Source organism: Pongo pygmaeus, chromosome X, assembly GCF_028885625.2.
Source record: "Pongo pygmaeus isolate AG05252 chromosome X, NHGRI_mPonPyg2-v2.0_pri, whole genome shotgun sequence".
In the NCBI taxonomy this organism is placed as follows: domain Eukaryota; kingdom Metazoa; phylum Chordata; class Mammalia; order Primates; family Hominidae; genus Pongo; species Pongo pygmaeus.
In genome coordinates this window covers 66,045,710-66,053,448 of record NC_072396.2, presented here as the reverse complement: position 1 = coordinate 66,053,448, position 7,739 = coordinate 66,045,710, and the positions used below count along the sequence as shown (strand labels likewise).

Sequence of the window (7,739 nt, the reverse complement as noted above, 5' to 3'; positions counted from 1 at the left end):
TATTTCTATATGAACTAGAAAGAAGCTATCTGTGAAATCACTTTGTGATGTGTGGATTCATCTCACAGGGTTAAACCTTTCTTTTGATTTAGCAGTTGGAAACTCCCTCTTTGTAGAATATGAGAAGAAATATTTAGGAGCCCATTGAGGTCTATAGTTAAAAACTGAATGTCCCCAGATGAAAACTAGAAAGAAGCTATCTGTGAAATTCATTTGTGATGTATGGATTCATCTCACAGGTTTAAACTTGACTTTTAATTCAGCAGGTTGGAAACACTGGATTTGTAGAATTTGTGAAGGGATATTAGGGAGCCCATAAAAGCCTATAGTGAAATATAAAATATCCACCAATAAAAAATAAAAAAGAAGCTAGCTGGGAAACAGCTTTGTGATGTGTAGATTCATTTCACAGAGTTAAACCTTTCTTTTGATTTGGCAGGTTGGAAACACGCTGTTAGTAGAATCTGCGAAGTTACATTTGGGAGCCCATTGAAGCCTGTAGTGAAAAGACGAATATCCCATGATAAAAACTAGAAGAAAGTATCTGTATGTATTGAGATAATCGTGTGTTTTTGTCTTTGGTTCTGTTTATATGATGGATTACGTTTATTGATTTGCATATCTTGAACCAGCCTTGCATCCCAGGGATGAAGCCCATTGATCATGGTGGACAAAATTTTGATGTGCTGCTGGATTCAGTTTGCCAGTATTTTATCCAGTATTTTTGCATCGATGCTCATCAGGGGTATTGGCCTAAAATTCTCTTTTTCTGTTGTGTCTCTGCCAAGCTTTGCTATCGGGATAATGCTGGCCTCATAAAATGAGTTAGGGAGAATTCCCACTTCTTCTATTAATTGGAATACTTTCAGAAGGAAAGGTAACAACTACTCTTTGTACCTCTGGAAGAATTCAGCTGTGAATCTGTCTGGTCCTGGATCTTTTTTTTGGTTGGTAGGCTCTTAATTATTGCCTCAATTTCAGAGCCTGTTATTGGTCTATTCAGGGATTCAACTTCTTCCTGGTTTAGTCTTGGGAGGGTGTATGTGTCCAGGTATTTATCCATTTCTTCTAGATTTTCTAGTTTATTTGCACAGAGGTGTTTATAGTATTCTTCAATGGTAGTTTTTATCTCTGTGGGATTATTGGTGATATCCCCTTTCTCATTTTTTATTGCATCTATTTGATTCTTCTCTTTTTCCTTCTTTATTAGTCTTGCTAGCGATCTATCAATTTTGCTTACCTTTTCAAAAACCATCTCCTGGATTCATTGATTTTTTGAAGGGTTTTCGTGTCTATATCTCCTTCAGTTCTGCTCTGATCTTAGTTATTTCTTGCCTTCTGCTAGCTCTATGAAATAAAAGAGGACACAAACAAATGGAAGACCATTCCATGCTCATGGTTAGAAAGAATCAATATTGTGAAAAAGGCCATACTACCCAAGTTAATTTATAGATTCAATGCCATCCCCATCAAGCTACTAATGACTTTCTTCACAGAATTGGAAAATAAAACTACTTTAAAGCTCATATGGAACCAAAAAAGAGCCTGCATGGCCAAGACAATACTAAGCAAAAAGAACAAAGCTGGAGGCATCATGCTACCTGACTTCAAACTCTACTACAAGGCTACAGTAACCAAAACAGCATGGTACTGGTACCAAAACAGAGATATAGATCAATGGAACAGAACAGAGTCCTCAGAAATAATACCACACTTCTACAACCATCTGATTTTTGACAAACCTGACAAAAACAAGAAATGGGGAAAGGATTCCCTATTTAATAAATGGTGCTGGGAAAACTGGCTAGCCATATGGAGAAAGCTGAAACTAGATCCCTTCTTACACCTTATACAAAAATTAATTCAAGATGGATTAAAGACTTAAATGTTAGACCTAAAATCATAAAAACCCTAGAAGAAAACCGAGGCAACACCATTCAGGACATAGGCATGGGCAAGGACTTCATGACTAAAATACCAAAAGCAATGGCAACAAAAGCCAAAATTGACAAATGGGATCTAATTTAACTAAAGAGCTTCTGCACAGAAAAAAAAAAAAAAAACTACCATCAGAGTGAACTAGCAACCTACAGAATGGGAGAAAGTTTTTGCAATCTACCCATTTGACAAAGGGCTAATATCCAGAATCTACAAAGAACTTAAAGAAATTTTCAAGAAAAAATCAAACAACTCCATCTAAAAGTGGGCAAAGGATATGAACAGACACTTCTCAAAAGAAGACATTTGTGCAGCCAAAAGACACATGAAAAAATGCTTATCATCACTGGCCATCAGAGAAATGCAAATCAAAACCACAATGAGATACCATCTCACACCAGTTAGAATGACAACCATTATAAAATCAGGAAACAACAGGTGCTGGAGAGGATGTGGAGAAATAGGAACACTTTTACACTGTTGGTGGGACTGTAAACGAGTTCAACCACTGTGGAAGTCAGTGTGGTGATTCCTCAAGGATCTAGAACTAGAAATAGCATTTGACCCAGCCATCCCATTACTGGGTATATACCCAAAGGATTATAAATCATGCTGCTCTAAAGACACATGCATGCATATGTTTATTGTGGCACTATTCACAATAGCAAAGACTTGGAACCAACCCAAATGTCCATCAATGATAGACTGGATTAAGAAAATGTGGCACATATACACCATGGAATAATGTGCAGCCATAAAAAATGATGAGTTCATGTCCTTTGTAGGGACTTGGATGAAGCTGGAAACCATCATTCTCAGCAAACTATCATAAGGACAGAAAACCTAACACCACATGTTCTCACTTATAGGTAGGAATCCAACAATGAGAACATTTGGACACAGGGTGGGGAACATCACACACCAGGACCTGTCATGGGGTGGGGGCAGGGGGGAGGGATTGCACTAGGAGATATACCTAATGTAAATGACGAGTTAATGGGTGCAGCACACCAACATGGCACATGTATACATATGTAACAAACCTGCATGTTGTGCACATGTACCCTGGAACTCAAAGTATAATTAAAATAAATAAATAAATAAATAAAATAAAAAAGAAAGTATCTGTGAAACGTATTCATATTGTTTGGATTCATCTCACAGAGTTGAAGCTTTCTTTTGATTCAGTAGGTTGGAAACACTCTGTTTGTTGAATACATGAAGCAACATTTAAGAGCCCATTGAGGCCTACAGTGAAAAACAGAATATCCCCTGATAAAACCTAGAAAGAAGCTGTCTGTGAAACTGCTTTGTGATGTGTGGATTCATCTCAGCAAGTTAAAACTGTCTTTTGATTCAGCAGGTTGGAGACACTCTTTCATAAAATCTGTGAAAAGTCATTTGGAGCCCATTGAGGACTATAGTGAAAAACCATATATGTCTCAATGAAACTGGAAAGAAGCCGTCTGTGAAACCACTTTCAATGTGTGGATTCCTCTCACAGATTTAAACCTGTCTTTTGATTAAGCAGATTGGAAACACTCTGTTGGATACCTGAAGAGTCATTTGGGAGCCCATTGAGGCCTATAGTGAAATACCGAATATCCACTGATAATAACTAAAAAGAACATACCTGTGAAACCACTTTGTGATGTGTAGATTCATCTCACAGAGTTAAACCTGTCTTTTGATTCAGGAGGTTGGAAACACTCTTTTTTTTAACATAGTATATATTTTATTAGTTTGTATTGGTACATTCTCATATTACAAAGGCAATTTAAAGGAAGAATCTTCCTTTTGATATTTTAATCAACTGAAATAAGACAAACAGAACTATACATTCATAGAAATCTCATTTGCATAACAAAAAGACAAGTTAAACAACAAAAAAAAGTTTTCCTTTCTCACAGGTGGACATTGAAGTGGACCTAATTCAGTTTTCCTTTTAAAAGCCCCCACAAACAAAAGTAGTTTAAAACCTATTTAAAATGAATAAAAAATTGGTTTACCAAACTACTGGTCTCCAGCACCATTTTCCGTTTTCTGTTGTTTGGATGCAGTTCTTCTTTGTCTGTTTCTGCTCTTGCTCTTTTCACAGGTCCAGTTGCACCATTTTCATCATGTTCACCATCACTAGCAAATTTCGTTTTCTTGCCCTGAAACTGTACTTTTCCTTTACTAGACCCAGGCTGGACAGCTTTATTACCCTTTCCTTTTCCCTTAAATCTACGACCTTTTGACTTCCATTTGTTTAGGGATTCTTGTTGGTCTTCTATTATTTTTTTCAGTTCTTCTTTTTCCACCTCTCCTTCTAGTGCTTCCCAAGTCACTTCTTTGTTCCTTAATTGTAGGTTACCATCATTTGCATCTTTGGCTTTACCCAATTCTTTCTTGGCTTTTTCTTTAAATAGAATTATGCCCTCTTTTGCTCCTCTGACGAAACTTATCCATTTTATTTCACCATGATTTGAGAAAAGTATGTGTAAATCTTCTCTACATGTCTGATCATCTAAATCACCCAAAAATTTCAGCAAGCATCCAATCTTTTCTTCAAGAGATTTCATTTCAGCATCTTCTTCTAACTTTTGTTTTGCTTCTTGCTCCTGTTTAGCTCTTAATTTAGCTTCCACTTTATTTTGTTTCCTTTCTTCATTTTTTTTTTGGCAAAGTAATCATCCTTGAAAAGTATTAGCAGGTCTGTTTCTTTGTACTTCTGGCCAGGGGTCTCTACAAACTTCTTAGCAGATTCAATGCTATCAAACACAACAAAAATTGATCCCTTAAATGCTTTATGCAATGTTCTTCTCATCTGAATATTTAGTACTTGACCTTTATTCTTCTAACCATTCTTTTATGTCATCAAGAGTTGCATCAGTTGGGAAGCCTTTAATATAAACAGATCTGTTTTTTACATAATTTTTATACTCATCAGTCGCTTCAAGTAGGGGTTTGCTTGGAGACCTTTCTTCTGATTTTAGTTTTATCTTCACTGATTTCCATGAGTTCTGCCTTGGATTTGCTCAATGCTTCCACAATTACATTAAAGTCTGTTTTTAGACAGTTCAACCTCATTTTGATGACAGATTTTGGCCTCCAGGACAGCCATCTTTTAATTATCACCATTTTCAGCCTTTGTGGTTATCTTTAAGGTTCTGGCCCACAGAGCAACGCCACAGGCTCACAAACAGCAACACCAATGACTCCAATTCCCAGTGCCGCTGGCCAGCCTAAAGCGCTCCAAGAAGATGGGGACCATCGGAAATACTCTTTTTGTAGAATCTGAAAAGGGACATTTGGAAGACCTTTGAGGACTACAGGAAAAAACAGAATATCCCTGAATAAAAACTAGAAAGAAGCTATCTGTGAAACTGCTGTGCAAAGTGTGGATTCAGCTCAGAGAGTTAAACCTTTGTTTTGATGCATTAGGTTGGAAACACTCTGTTTATGGAATCTGTGAATGGACACTTGGGACACCATTGAGGCCTATAATGAATAACAAAATGTCCCCCAATAAAATCTAGAAAGAAGCTATCTGTGAAACTGCTTCACAATGTGTGGATTCACCTCACAGAGTTAAACCTTACTTTTGATTTAGTAGTTGGAAACACCTTGTTTGTAGAATATGGGATAAAACAATTGGGAGCCTATTGAGGCCTAGGTAAAAAACCGAACGTCTCCAAATAGTAACTAGAAAGAAGCTATCTGTGAAACTGCTTTGTGACGTTTGGATTCATCTCACAGAGTTAAACGTGTCTTTTGATTCAGCAGGTTGGAAACTCTTTGTTAGTAGAATCTGCAAAGTTACATTCGGGAGCCCAATAAGGCCTGTAGTGAAAAACAGAATATCCCCTGATAAAAACTAGAAGAAGGTGTCTGTGAAACTGCATTGCATTGTGTGCATTCATCTCACAGAGTTAAACCTTTCTTTTGATTCAGCAGGTTGGAAACACTCTGTTTGTAGAATCTCTGAAGAGACATTTGGGAGTCCATTGAGGCTTATAGTAAAATACCAAATATCTACAAATAAAAATTAAAAAGAAGCTATCTGTGAAACTGCTTTGTGATGTGAGGATCCATCTCACAGAGTTAAACTGTTTTTTGATTCAGGAGGTTGGAAACACTCTTTTTGTAGGATTTGAGAAGGGACATTTTGGAGACCATTGGGGACTACAGTGAAAAACTGAATATCCCCCAATAAAAACTAGAAAGAAATTATCTGTGAAATTGCTTTCCAACTTTTGGATTCATCTCCCAGAGTTATACCTGGCTTTTGATTCAGCAGGTTGGAAACACTCTTTTTGTAAAATCTAAGAAGGCACGTTTGAGAGCCCATTGAGGCCAATAATAAAAAAAAAGTATATCTTTCTAAATAAACTAGAAACAAACTATCTGTGAAACTGCTTTATGATGTGTAGATTCATCTCACAGAGTTAAACCTTTATTTTCATTTAGCAGTTGGAAACACCCTGATTGTAGAATATAAGAAGAAACATTTGGGAGCCCATTGAGGCCTATAGTGAAAAACTGAATATCCCTAGATAAAAACTAGAAAGAAGTTATCTGTGAAACTGATTTGTGATGTTTGGATTCATCTCAGAGGGTTAAGCTTTTCTTTTGTTTCAGCAGGTCAAAAACACTCTGTTTGTAGAATCTGTGAAGGGACATTAGAGAGCCCATTAAAGCCAAAAGTGAAATGTGGAATAGTCACTGATAAAAACTAAAAAGAAGCTATCTGTGAAACCACTTTGTGATGTGTGGATTTATCTCACAGAGTTAAACATTTCTTTTGAATTACACTTTGGAATCTGTTAGTAGAATCTGCAAAGTTACATTTGGGAGCCTGTTGAGGCCTATAGTGAAAAACTGAATATCTTCCGATAAAAACTAGAAGAAAGGATCTGTGAAACTGCTTCACATTTTGTGGATTTATCTCAAAGAGTTAAATTTTTCTTTTGATTCATCAGGTTAGAAACACTCTGTTTCTTAAAGTGCCATTTGGGAGCTTACTGAGGTCTAGAGTGAAAAGCCAAATATCCCCCGATAAAAACTAGAAAGAAGCTCTCTGTGAAACTGCTTTGCAATGTGTGTATTCATTTCAGTGAGTTAAAACTGTCTTTTGATTCAGACGGTTGGAAACACTCTTTTGTAGAATCTGAAAAAGGACACTTGAAGCCCATTGAGGCCTATAGTGAAAAATCTAACATACACCATTAAAAACCAAAAACAAGCTATCTGCTAAACTGCTTTGTGATGTTTGGATTCATCTCACAGAGGCAAACCTGTCTTTTGATTCAGGAAACTGAAAAAAGAGATTTGGAAGACCACTGAGGCCTGTAATGAAAAACTGAACATCCCCTGAAAAAAACTGAAAAAAATTTAACTGGGAAACTGCTTTTGTGATGTGTAGACTTATCTCACAGAGGTAAACCTTTCTTTTGATTTAGCAGGTTGGAAACACTTTTTGTTGAAGATGTGAAGGGACATTTGGGATCCCATTGAGGCCTATAGTGAAAATCAGAATGTCCTCCAATAAAAACTAGTAAGAAGCTGTCTCTGAAACTCCTTTCAATGTGTGGATTCATGTCACAGAATTACACATTTCTTTTGATTCAGCAGGATGCAAACACTCAGTTTGTAGAATCTGTGAATGGATATTTGGAATTCCATTGAGGTATGTAGTGAAAAACCGAATATGCCCTGATAAAAAACTGGAAAGAAAATATCTGTTCTACTGCTTTGTGATGTGTGGAGTCATGTCCCTGAGGTTAATCTTTTTTTTTTTTTTTTTTTTTTACTAAGCA

General features: G+C 36.6%; 1 pseudogene; it reads right to left on the bottom strand.

Moving 5' to 3' along the window:
* Window positions 1-3,843: 3,843 nt before the first annotated feature.
* Window positions 3,844-5,010, bottom strand: LOC129024100 (lupus La protein-like; annotated as a pseudogene).
* Window positions 5,011-7,739: the final 2,729 nt, after the last annotated feature.